Source organism: Neofelis nebulosa, chromosome 3, assembly GCF_028018385.1.
Source record: "Neofelis nebulosa isolate mNeoNeb1 chromosome 3, mNeoNeb1.pri, whole genome shotgun sequence".
Lineage (NCBI taxonomy): Eukaryota > Metazoa > Chordata > Mammalia > Carnivora > Felidae > Neofelis > Neofelis nebulosa.
Window position 1 is genome coordinate 151,225,793 of NC_080784.1, and position 11,570 is coordinate 151,237,362.

Sequence of the window (11,570 nt, forward strand, 5' to 3'; positions counted from 1 at the left end):
GGGCTGTATGGAATGCTTCTCAGAATTATCCATCTGAGAAAATAAAGAAGGAACATTTCCCCTCACTGATTGAGAGCTGCCCCATGGTGAATTACCTGTTTGTGCTTCCAGGATGTGCAAATGTCAGGGTTGATCTGACTCCCATTGTTCCCATGCTGAAGTTTCTAAAGAAGTTTCTAAAGAAGTCTTACAATGCTTGAGGTGAAGTGATGTCTGAAGTCTATGTGGAACTATTTGCCATATTTGCATTTGGAATTGAGGTGAGACCAAGAAGAAATAAAGAGTGCCCAAGAGATTTATGGTAAAAGGGAGAGGTTAGGAGAAATTGGAAATTCAATGACAAAAGAATTTGCCTTTTCTAAGTCAGAAATAGTTCACCTACATAACTGTCATATGCCTTCCCTCCCATTTTAGTTCTCAAGACTAAAAACTATGGCTGTCCTCCTGTGTAAGGCCTAACTATTCTGTGCCCTAAAGTTACTGTTGATCAGATTAACCATTGACTTGCTGCTCTCACTGCTCCCATGTATTTATGTATGTAAATATTCACATACATAAATATAATAGTTTTGTTATAAAGGCATTGGTCTTAAGGTCTGGGCCATTAATTTATATCATAGTCGTGGATCTAAAAAGATAAAAATCAAATAAGCCAAAAATAAGCCAAAATAATAAAAGTGATTGTCATCTCTAGATCAGTGCTTTCTAACAGAAATAAAATGTAAGCTACACATGTATTTTAATTTTCTAGTGGACACACTTAAAAAAGAAAAAGAAACATGTGGCAGGTGGCCACAAGATGGGCCACATTGTCATGATGATTATTTTGAATTAAAAAGCAGTTAAAATCCATTAGATTCAGGAAGAGCTCTTTACTTCCCCCCTCAACTGCCTAAAAATTTAGAAGGAGGACTTGCTCTAGGAAGAGAACTATTACCATAGTTAATTACACACTGAACTAGATATTGTAGAACCTAGCAAAGCCTTCCCCTTTTTCTCTTTAGACTTGCCCAATGTGTACCATAGTTTGCTTGTCCACAAATGCAGTTCCTCTACTATTTCCTAATGAACTCATTTTGCTGGTAAAATAACCAGCCATTTTATTTTTAAGGTTGACAATACAGCCATAGTAGTTCAAAATACTGGGCTTATTTTATTATTTCTGCAGTGACATTTATTAAGGATTATTCAAAAGATTTAGTGGCTTAAAAAACCATTTTATTTCAAATTAATTTTTGACTTCTAGAAAGTTGCAAAAATAGTAAACAATGTTCCCTTATATTACTCGCCCCACCATGTCTCATGCAAACATTAACCATAGTACAATTATCAAGAACAGGAAATTAACATTACTACAGTATTATTAGTTAACCTAAGGTCTTATTTGAGTTATTAAAAAAAACTGGCAGTTGGGTGCTGGAGGGTATACTAATAATTTCTTTTAATACTTTCAGTACATGCCTAAAACTACTGGTCTCATCCTTTCAGGATTAAAACTCGTTAAAATTTTAAAGGAAATACAGTAACTTCTTTAGCTCCTAGGGTTTCTTTTTGTTATAACTCATATGAATATTCTTAGAGCAATGTTCTTCCGACTTTGGTGTCTATAAACTTACCAGGGATATTTGTCAACAATTTATCTTGGGTTCCAACCCTACATGCATATACAGTTGGGTTGGGAGAGCCTAGAATCTGTATTTTAAACAAACATTTGCTAATGGATCACTCTTTGATGAACATAGGATTAAAAGCAGATTTGGCAGAAATCAATGTGGTATACTGAAGAGGTTTTGAAAAATCTTTCATCAATTGTCTTTCAAATTGATTTTTTTTTTAAAGAATGACTCACTAATGTCAGTTCTTATATTTTACTATTAAAACATGCATGCATTACCTGGAGGAACACATAGGTTACCTGTCTTTTTTTTTTTTTCTTGATATAAATTGTCATCCTATCTGGTAGCTACATCATGCAAGAGAGAATGGGAACAAGATACAGGGTAGAACCCCAATAGCCACAAACGTTGTAAAAGGTCTTCAAGGCAGTAAAATCAGTCCTGCGGCAACCCAGCCTCTAGAGGTGGGGAAGCAAATAGCTCACACACAAAAAACTGTATTGACTCCAGTTAGCACAGCACCAAAATGTTTGTACCTTCCCATTTTTTTTCCCAATCTTACATAATCTACTATGCAAACATACATCTAACCTGCTTTGGTGCACAAATTCTACATTTACCGCCGCCTCAGCTGCATTGTCCTCCTGTGTACCTACCGGCCACTTAGAAACTTTGCAGGGCCAGTCATATATTCTAATACAATAAGGCACTATATTAATAATAGAACTATTATTGTAATTAATAGGTTTTTATGTAAGCATATAGATTTTAATAATCACATTTTGTGACATTCAAGAAATTCACACATCTTCAAAGAAACAACTTGTAGCAGAAAGCTAGCACGGCAATGATGCCTTTATCAGCACTAGAATATATTATTTTTCTGATATAATTTCTATTTCTTTAGGTTTCTAAACCATACTAAACATGGGAATAATGTACCCAAAACTTCCAGAATTTAAATAGGAAATATATTATTTGCTGAGATGTGGTGTTTCCAGCAGCATCTATCTATAAATATGTATTGTGAAACTCATATCTGAAGAGAGTATGGAGGAGGGTAAAACTGCTGCCTAAAAATTGGGCAGAGAAGACAGCATTGGTAGAAAATGGAGAGAAGGATACTAGGGCTTGACAATAAGAAGCAGATTCTAGAATTCAGTTTGTCAAACATGGTTCATCCTAACTTTACCTTGTAATTGGGGTGACCATCTGTGTTAGCTAATTGGCTTTATCCGGAGAAAAATGAAACTTTGCATATCATTGTGACAGGAGCTTGTTTTGCAAATAGGAGCAAGGTACCACGGAAGTTAGGCTCCTACCTTCCCAGAGAAACTGGCAGATGGGGGTGTCATCTCTTAGGGTATTTCATCTCAAAGATTAGCTTCTCAGGTCTTTGAGAAAGACATTCCTGGATCATAAAGCTGGCAAAAGGCTTACTAGTTTTCTCATGTAACTTAGGTTAAGAAATAGACTAGTAATTGCTATAATTAAAAAAAAAAAAAAATAATTGGCACAGTGTCTTTTAGGCCTTTGTTGTTATCATCTTTCCCGAATGAAGGGATGGTTTTTCTTGAGTAGATGAAAATTGTGTGGCAGTTTTTTATTTTTATTTATTTTTATTATTTTAAGTTTATTTATTTATTTTGAGAAAGAGAAAGCACAAGTGGGAGAGGGGCAAAGAGAGAGGGAGAGAGAGAGAATCCCAAGCAGGCTCCACACTCTGAGCGCAGAGCCAGGTGCAGGGCTCCAGTTCATGAACTGCGAGATCATGACCTGAGCTGAAGTCGAATGCTTAACCAATGGAGCCACCCAGGTGCCCCATGTGGCTAGTTTTTTAAAGATCTAATGCAGAAGATTGGCTTACAATAGGTACAACGGATCTTCAGTGAGGATCAATGGGTTATCTGTGTGATGTTTGCTTTGTAATGGCCAAGAGATGGTGGTAAGAATTAAAATAACTCTTAAAAATAATGTTTCATTGTGCATTTTCTTGACAATTGCTTTATCTCTTTTTCATTCTTATTAAAAACGGCACTTTAAAAATAATTTGTTAATCAATGATCAATAAGGTTAGATATCCAACATGAAAATTTCAGCTTTCAGCAATTTCATTCTTTTATCTGCTGAAACATTAGTTTAGATTAACTATAATTTATTTAACCACTTCTATATTGATGGACACTTTAGCTCTTTCTCGTTTCCTCTAATTAAGAGAACACTGCAGGGAACATACTTGTATTTGTCAGGTAACACAAAACTGTTATAACATGCAGAGCAAAAATGCATAATAGCTCAAGCATAATAGAATTTTATTTCTTGCTCCCATGATTATCCAAGGCAGGTGGTCCAGATAATCTACTGGTCTTCTCCAGTGTTTCAGGGACCTAGGATGCTTCCACCATGGAGCTCTACCATCCATTAGGGACACTTCATTCTTTGTATTTAGTCTGCAGAGCAAGAAAGTGATCATGGAGGAGGCACACTTGCTTTTCCTAAAAGCCCTACACAAGTGGAGTACACAACAGTTCCACTCCCATACCACTGGAGAGTGGATCGGTCACACATTCATACCTAAGTACAACAGTGGCTGGAAAGCACGCAGCTAGAAAAACAAAACCAATTTCCCGGGTAGCTATTAGTCTCTGCCACGATACTTGTAATACATTTTTTATGGCTATTTGAACATATTTATGTAGGATTGATACCTAGAAATGTTACTGCTGGGTTTTGATATATACTGTAAAATAATCTTGTAGCTAGATTTTAACAACCTAAAAATGCATGACAATACTACTTTCCTTGCATCCTCCTCAACCTGACATTTTCAATACCCCATGTGATAAATAAAAATAATCTCCTAATTGTTCTAATTTGCACTTCATTAACTATTAAGCTTTTTCAACTCAATTAAGGCAAAATAATTCCCCAAAGATTTACTGTTCAATGTGCTTCTGTGAATTGTCTGTTTATAGTGCTTACTGTTTGTTTTTGTTTTTTTTCTACTGGGTTATTTGCCTGCTTCATATTGATGTTCTAGGTCTCTTTATATATTATAGAAGTAATCCTTTTTCCTTTACATATGCAGTAAGTCTTTTTTTCCCAGTCTGTCACTTCTTTTAACTTTTTAAATTTACCATATTGCATTTTTTAGGTTGTCAAACTCAGTTTGACACTTTTTTTTAAAATGTTTATTTATTTATTTTGAGAGAGAGAGAGAGAGAGAGAGAGAGAGTGAGAGACAGCATGAGTGAGTGGGGGGGTGGGCAGAGAGAGAGAGGAGAGAGAGAATTCCAAGCAGGTTCTACACTGACAACATGGGTCTTGATCTCACAAACTTGGGGCTCTATCTTATGAACCATGAGATGATGACCTCAGCCAAAATCAAGAGTTAGATGCTTAACCAATGAAGCCACTCAGGCACCTTTATCGTTTTTAGGCTTTGTGTTTTGCTTAGCAAGTCTTTTACATTGAAGAATGTATAAAGTTTTCTACATTCTTTTTTTATTATTTTTATCATTTTATTTTTATTTACATTTACCTTGTAAAATTTACCTTGGTGTGAGTAGAGCTCAAAATTTGGCATTCAAGTGGTAAAAAAAAATAATAGATTTTTGTTGTTTTTAATGAACACTACAAAAACTACCTTGGATCAAGAAAGAGAGATTATTAAAAGGTACCAGGAAGACTTGGTTAACTTGCAATAATTTTCTTGTATAACATGCAAACAAAAAACAATTCTGAAATTAAAATCTCATATTATTTTAGTTGACAAAGGGTGCCAAAATTCTTCCCTGATAGATACTACTCAGTCTAGAGAATGATAGAAAAATATGTTTAAATTTTTGCTAGAAACCTAGAAGGCTATCATTTTACAAATTGAAATAAGATGTAATTGAAAAAAATTTTAATGTTTATTTATTTTTAAGAGAGAGAGAGAGAGAGACAGAGACAGAGAGAGTGAGCATGAGTGGGGGAGGAGCAGAGAGAGGAAGACACAGAATCCGAAGCAGACTCCAAGCTCTGAGCTGTCAGCACAGAACTCGATGAGAGGCTTAAACTCACTAATGGTGAGATCATAACCTGAAGTCAGACGTTTAACGAACTAAGCCACTCAGGTGCCCTGAAATAAGGTGTAATTTCTAAACTACCTAAGAAATGATAAAAGATAAATATGCTCAATCCATTATAAAGCAGAAATAATTAAAGCAAATTAAGCATAGCAAAACCATAAAATTGGCAGAAACAACCTTAAACACATAATTATAAAAAATATAAATAAGTTAAATTATTTTAAAAGCTAGAGATTCTGTCTCATAAGTTCCCAGAAAACAGACTCTCTGACAGAGATTTATGTATATGTGTTTATTGGACACTGCTCACTGAAATAGTGTCTCTAAGACAGTGAGATACAGTACTGGGAAGAGGGAAAAGTTGCAACAAGGTTTCAATCAATGCCACACAGAGTTCTGAAGCTGACATATCCATTTAGACATGTCCTGGCTTCTCTGACATGTCCTAGATTGAAGCAAAGATACTAGGGCTTTTAAAACAACTTCCTCCTCACTCATTGGCCAATTGTTGCAGACCCTTTGGGCTGCTATACCAAAATATCATAGACTGGATAGTCTGTAACAATAGATATTTATTTCTCACAGCTCTGGGGGCTAGGGAGCCCAAGATCAAGGTGCCAGCAGATTTGGTACCTGGTGGGAACTTACTTGCTGGTTCAATGACTGCCATCTTCTCATTATGTCATCACATGGTAGAAGGGACAAGGGAGGTCTTCAGTGTCTTTTTTATAAAAAGGCATTAATACCATTCATGAGGGCTGTGCCCTCATGACCAAGTAACCAACCTGGACTTCTATAAATACTTTGTAACACAGTTCTCTACATCCTCTCTTACTGGCTTCCACACAACAGCCCTTCTTTAGGCAAGGTGATCTCTCTAAAACACAAAATTGATTGGATCATTCCCCACTTGAAAATAGCCAATAACAGTACCTTGGTTTCAGAATGAACAAATCCTTAACATGGCCTATCAAGCCTAACAGGATCTGGCCCCTGACTATATCTCAGTTTTATTTCAGGCCTTTGTCCCTCACTCTTAATGCTAAAAGCCACACTAGCTTTCCTTCAGAGGCTCTAGGGCAGAATCCACTCCCTTTTTTTTCTAGTTTCTTGTGGCTACCACACACCTTGGTTTGTGGTCACATCTCTGTCTCCATCTTCACATGCCTTTCTCCTCTTCTGTGTGTCCAATTTCCTTCTGCCTCTCTCTTATAAGAACACTTGCAGTTAGATTCACAGTCCCCTTAACTTATCAAGGATGATCTCCCCATGTCAGGGTCCTTAACTTACATCTACAAATACACTTTTTCTTGATAAGGTAACATTTCTAGGTTCCATGGATTAGGACCTGATGTCTATTGGTGGCCACTATTCAGCCTACCATACCTTCCATAGGAATCCAAAATATATCCCATGCAAATTGTAGCATACAATTTGATTTTGGGGAGCAGGGAGGGATAATTTTTGAAATTGGCAATGAGGAGCAAGGAAATATCCTTTCTACCTATATGGACAATGGTAAAAGGGGTAGGAGAGAAAGAATAGCCACCACCTGAAATGGTGGCAAAGAAATCTTTATGCTGGAGTTGTCAGGTTCCAGTTAGAACATGAAGATGATGTTTGGAGAAAAATTAAAAATTAAGAAAGATTTTATATAATAAAATAGAATAAAATGAAATAAAGAAATAAAGAAAATGAAATAGAATAAAAAATTAAGAAATTAAAAAGTGAAAAAACTTTTAAATTTTAAAATTAAAAATTAAAAAAAAGAAAAGAAAAATAAAATTTTCTCTTTCTGTATCCAAGAAAAAAAAAGGAAAAAAAAGAAAAGAAACCAATTTTAACAAAAATGGAAGCAAAAAAAAACAAAAAAAAAACTAGAAATGAACCAGAAAACAGAATGAAACCCAAATGAAGTTACATCCAGTTTCCCCTAGAACTAAAACTATGAAGCACTCTATAGTCCGTCCGTACACTAAGCAGGTGGAGGGACTTGTGCTGTTCTTTTAGGGGATGTGCTTGGAGGGCACAGTTGGGTGGGGCTTGGTGTAATGGCTCTGTTCTACATTAGTTGGCCCTGCTTAGCTTACTGGGGTGGATCGGTGTGGTGAGCATGCGCTTGTGCATGCATGTGGGTGCACAGGAGAGGTGGGGTTGGTTTCACCCAGCTCTCCAATCTCTGGTACGGGAACTTTGTGCTGTCACCACCCCCAATCACTCCCCCACTACCCCTCCCCTCCTTTGTCTCACGCCTCCATCCACTCCCTGCCTATACCCTGTCTGTGTCCAAGCCGTGAGCCTGGCAGGTGGCACCTCCCTCCAGAGTTCTATCTATGATGGGGTTGTGTTTCAAAACCCCATACTTCAGAGACTCCTGAAGGGAGGGGAGGGTCTTGCTGAGCAAAGGCAGGGTGCTAGCTTGCCCCAGAAAACGTTGGTGAAGTTGTATAGTGGCAGAGGTTCAGAGATTATGGCAAATCACAATACACAGCTGGTGCCAGATTTCACCACACTCCGATGTTTCTGTCCCAATATCAGCAAACATGGCTGTTCTCTGGGGTCACTGGGACCTTTACCTGTGGGGAGGCCATATGGCTTCTACCAAATGAACTCCAAGCAGGGGAACCACTTCTCCCCATGTGGCAAGCAGACCACTCAGACCCTGTTGCCTGCTCCCGAGGATTCACCCTACTGTCTCATCAGAGCACTGCCAGGCACTGGGCTCTGGAACTTCAGACTCTGTGCTCCACTGTTTATAGAATCCTGGTGGTATTGAAACCCTCTCCTTTCTTCCCATCAGTGATTTGGGGGAACAGATTTCTTGTTTGGTCCCCTGCAAGTGCTTTCACTCTTTCTCTTTCTCTCCAGCTACTTTCAGGCGAGTGTTTTTCCTGCACTCTCCCCCTCTGTCCTTTCTCTGCAGAAACAGTTCCTTACCCTCCATGGCTTTCCTCTCCAACTGTTCACTTCTCTGCACCATGTATCTTCTGAGTTCTGTGGCTCGAGTTATACAGATTGTTGTGTTAATCCTTGGATCAATTTCCAAGATATGCAAAATGGTTTGGTGCTCATCTAGCTGCGTTTCAGGCACAAGACAAGCTGAGGGTTTCCATGCTACTCGTCCATCTTGATCACCACACTGCCCTAATCTTCTAATCTAAAGGGGATATAAGGTGAATCTGACAACACACAGGCTTCAAGTAACAATTGTTTCCAACTTTTAGATTTGCCCAAGCCATACTTTTAATAATTTATTCTGGATTTTTTTGACCTAAAATTGGTGTCACACTCATGATTTTAAATATCAACTTTACTCATGTAAAAAATAAATTGTATTATCTCTGTTCTTGTATTTCTCTCATTTTATGATATATCAAAATTCCACAGACACTAGTTATAACACTGCCACAGTTTCTCTTGTAAGTACTATTAGTAATTCATCTTACAAGAAGACTGAAACTCTTTGAACAGCAATTTGGTCTCATAATCTTTTTATTAATGTTGGGCTTCACTTCATGCTGGCAAGGCATGTCAACTCCCCTTTAATTTTCCTCTGGAGGAACAGATTATATAATCAAGTTGTAATTTTAGCAATTAGAATTACCAATGCGCAGGAAATTACATTTAACTCTAGAGGACTTACAGGAAGTAGGCAGTCAAGCATCAGAATATTTGGTTTTGATGCATATACATTGCTTATTAACTAACAGGCCTACTGGCTAGGTTGTACAGTTTCCTTGAGAATATGAAGCTAATTTCCTAGTTATGGATTTTATACACAGGGAATAGGGTAGCTCCCATTCTAAGTTAACTAAATGACATCTTGGTCAGATAAATATGTCTTATGAGTTTGATAAATATAAACAGTTTCCTACAGCTGGGTCATAAGGGCTTTACTGAGCTTCAATTTAGCTGTAATTAAAAAAGTCTCTGTTAGTTCGCTATCTAAGCTAACCCAAAATATTACTGCAAATACAGAAGAAAATAGTAGTAAGAAGAACCAAATACTATGTAGGAATGTTAAACAACCAATAGAAAGAAAAGAGAAGAGGTGCTTGCTTCCTGTTCCACGTTGTAAGAATTAGACAACTCATAAGTGTTTATTAAGAATCTGGAATGTATAGAAAATTAGTATAAGTCATAAACCCTATACTTCAGGATTTTGTCATCTACTTGGGGAAATAAACATGGAACAAATAGAATAGTAAGTAATAATTAGTTGCTATGAAGTACATGAAATTTTATCAGAAAAAATGAAATTAATGTGGGCCAGAGTTTTTCTGGAAGGTTTTGTAATAAGTTTTAAGATAGTTTTGAAGGATTTTGAAAATAAATGGATATAGATGCAAACAATTTTTGCATAAAACTTTGGGGGAAAATATAAACCCAGGAAGAGGAAGTGCTGTCATGGGGTGGATAATTCCAGTGGCTGCAAAGCATTTGAATAATTCTTATCCAAGTTGACATTGAGACTTCATGGCTGCATTGAAGCTAGAACATGATGTCTGTGGGAGTGTCCTTGGAACAAAGGTACATTCTGTAAATCACTCATTTAAAAAAAATTTTTTTTAACGTTTATTTATTTTTGAGACAGAGAGAGACAGAGCATGAACGGGGGAGGGTCAGAGAGAGGGAGACACAGAATATGAAACAGGCTCCAGGCTCTGAGCTGTCAGCACAGAGCCCGACGCGGGGCTCGAACTCACGGACCACGAGAACATGACCTGAGCCGAAGTCGGCCACTTAACCAACTGAGCCACCCAGGCGCCTCTGTAAATCATCCATTTAAAGAATGATGATTCAATAAGACCATAACTATAACGTATGTACTTTTTCTTTATAACTGACAGGACTTCTGTGATTATGGGGCTAAGAGGAGAAAAATGGCATGAGTACTGAAAGTTTAGGCTTTGTTCAAAATGGAAGAAAGATTTGTCTTGTTTCAGCAGCAACACTGTCCAGTGGTGGAGAATCACAGTTTCTATTTCTAATACTAGAAGCAAATCAAAAGCAAGAAGAGATGCATATGGGAAGAGTTATATCTAATATAAATACTTTCAAATGTTTAAGTTTTGTTTTAAAAATATAAATTGACAGTAAATATTATACAGCATTTATATTTGTTATAGATGATATTTCTATTAGCTGTTTCAAGAGATAAATTACTGAATCTCAGTGAGTTGGTAAAATGGAAAGTGTATTTCAAGATTATGCAAAGTCCAAAATGTGATATACTTCGAAGGGCAGGTAACAATTCTTATAGTGGTGATTATGTCAGTTTTGGCACCCTAAATTTCTTTTGTAGGAATTTGTTTACTTCATATAAATTTTTAAATTTATTTGCAATAAAATAGATATTTCCCAACTTGTTTTATAAGGCCAACATAACTTTGATTACAAACTTAACAATGACATTAAAAGATAGGAAAACTGTGCCATTCTCTCTCAGAAGCATGAATGAAAAAATCCTGAACAAAATAGTGTATGAAACCCAGTGATACCTAAAATGTATAATAAATTGCAATCAAGTTGAAGTTATTCCAGAAATACGAAGTCGGTTTAACATGTAAATATCAGTCAATGTGACTTACAACATTGATCAAACACAGGTAGAAAAGAAGTATCATTATCTCAATTATGCAAAAAAACACATTTGATCAAATTTGAAATTCATTTAATATAAAACATCTCAAACTAAAAACAGAAGATAACTTCCTTAATCTGATATAGTGAGAGCAAACATCCTACTGAATGGTGAAACATGCTGGAAGCCGAGCTATCCCAGCCTGAGTGGCAGGGCCCGGGCTGTGGACAGACTGGTGACTGCAAGGCGGCCCACAGACAGTGAAGCTTCTTGTACTCCCGCTTTTAGTAATTTGGC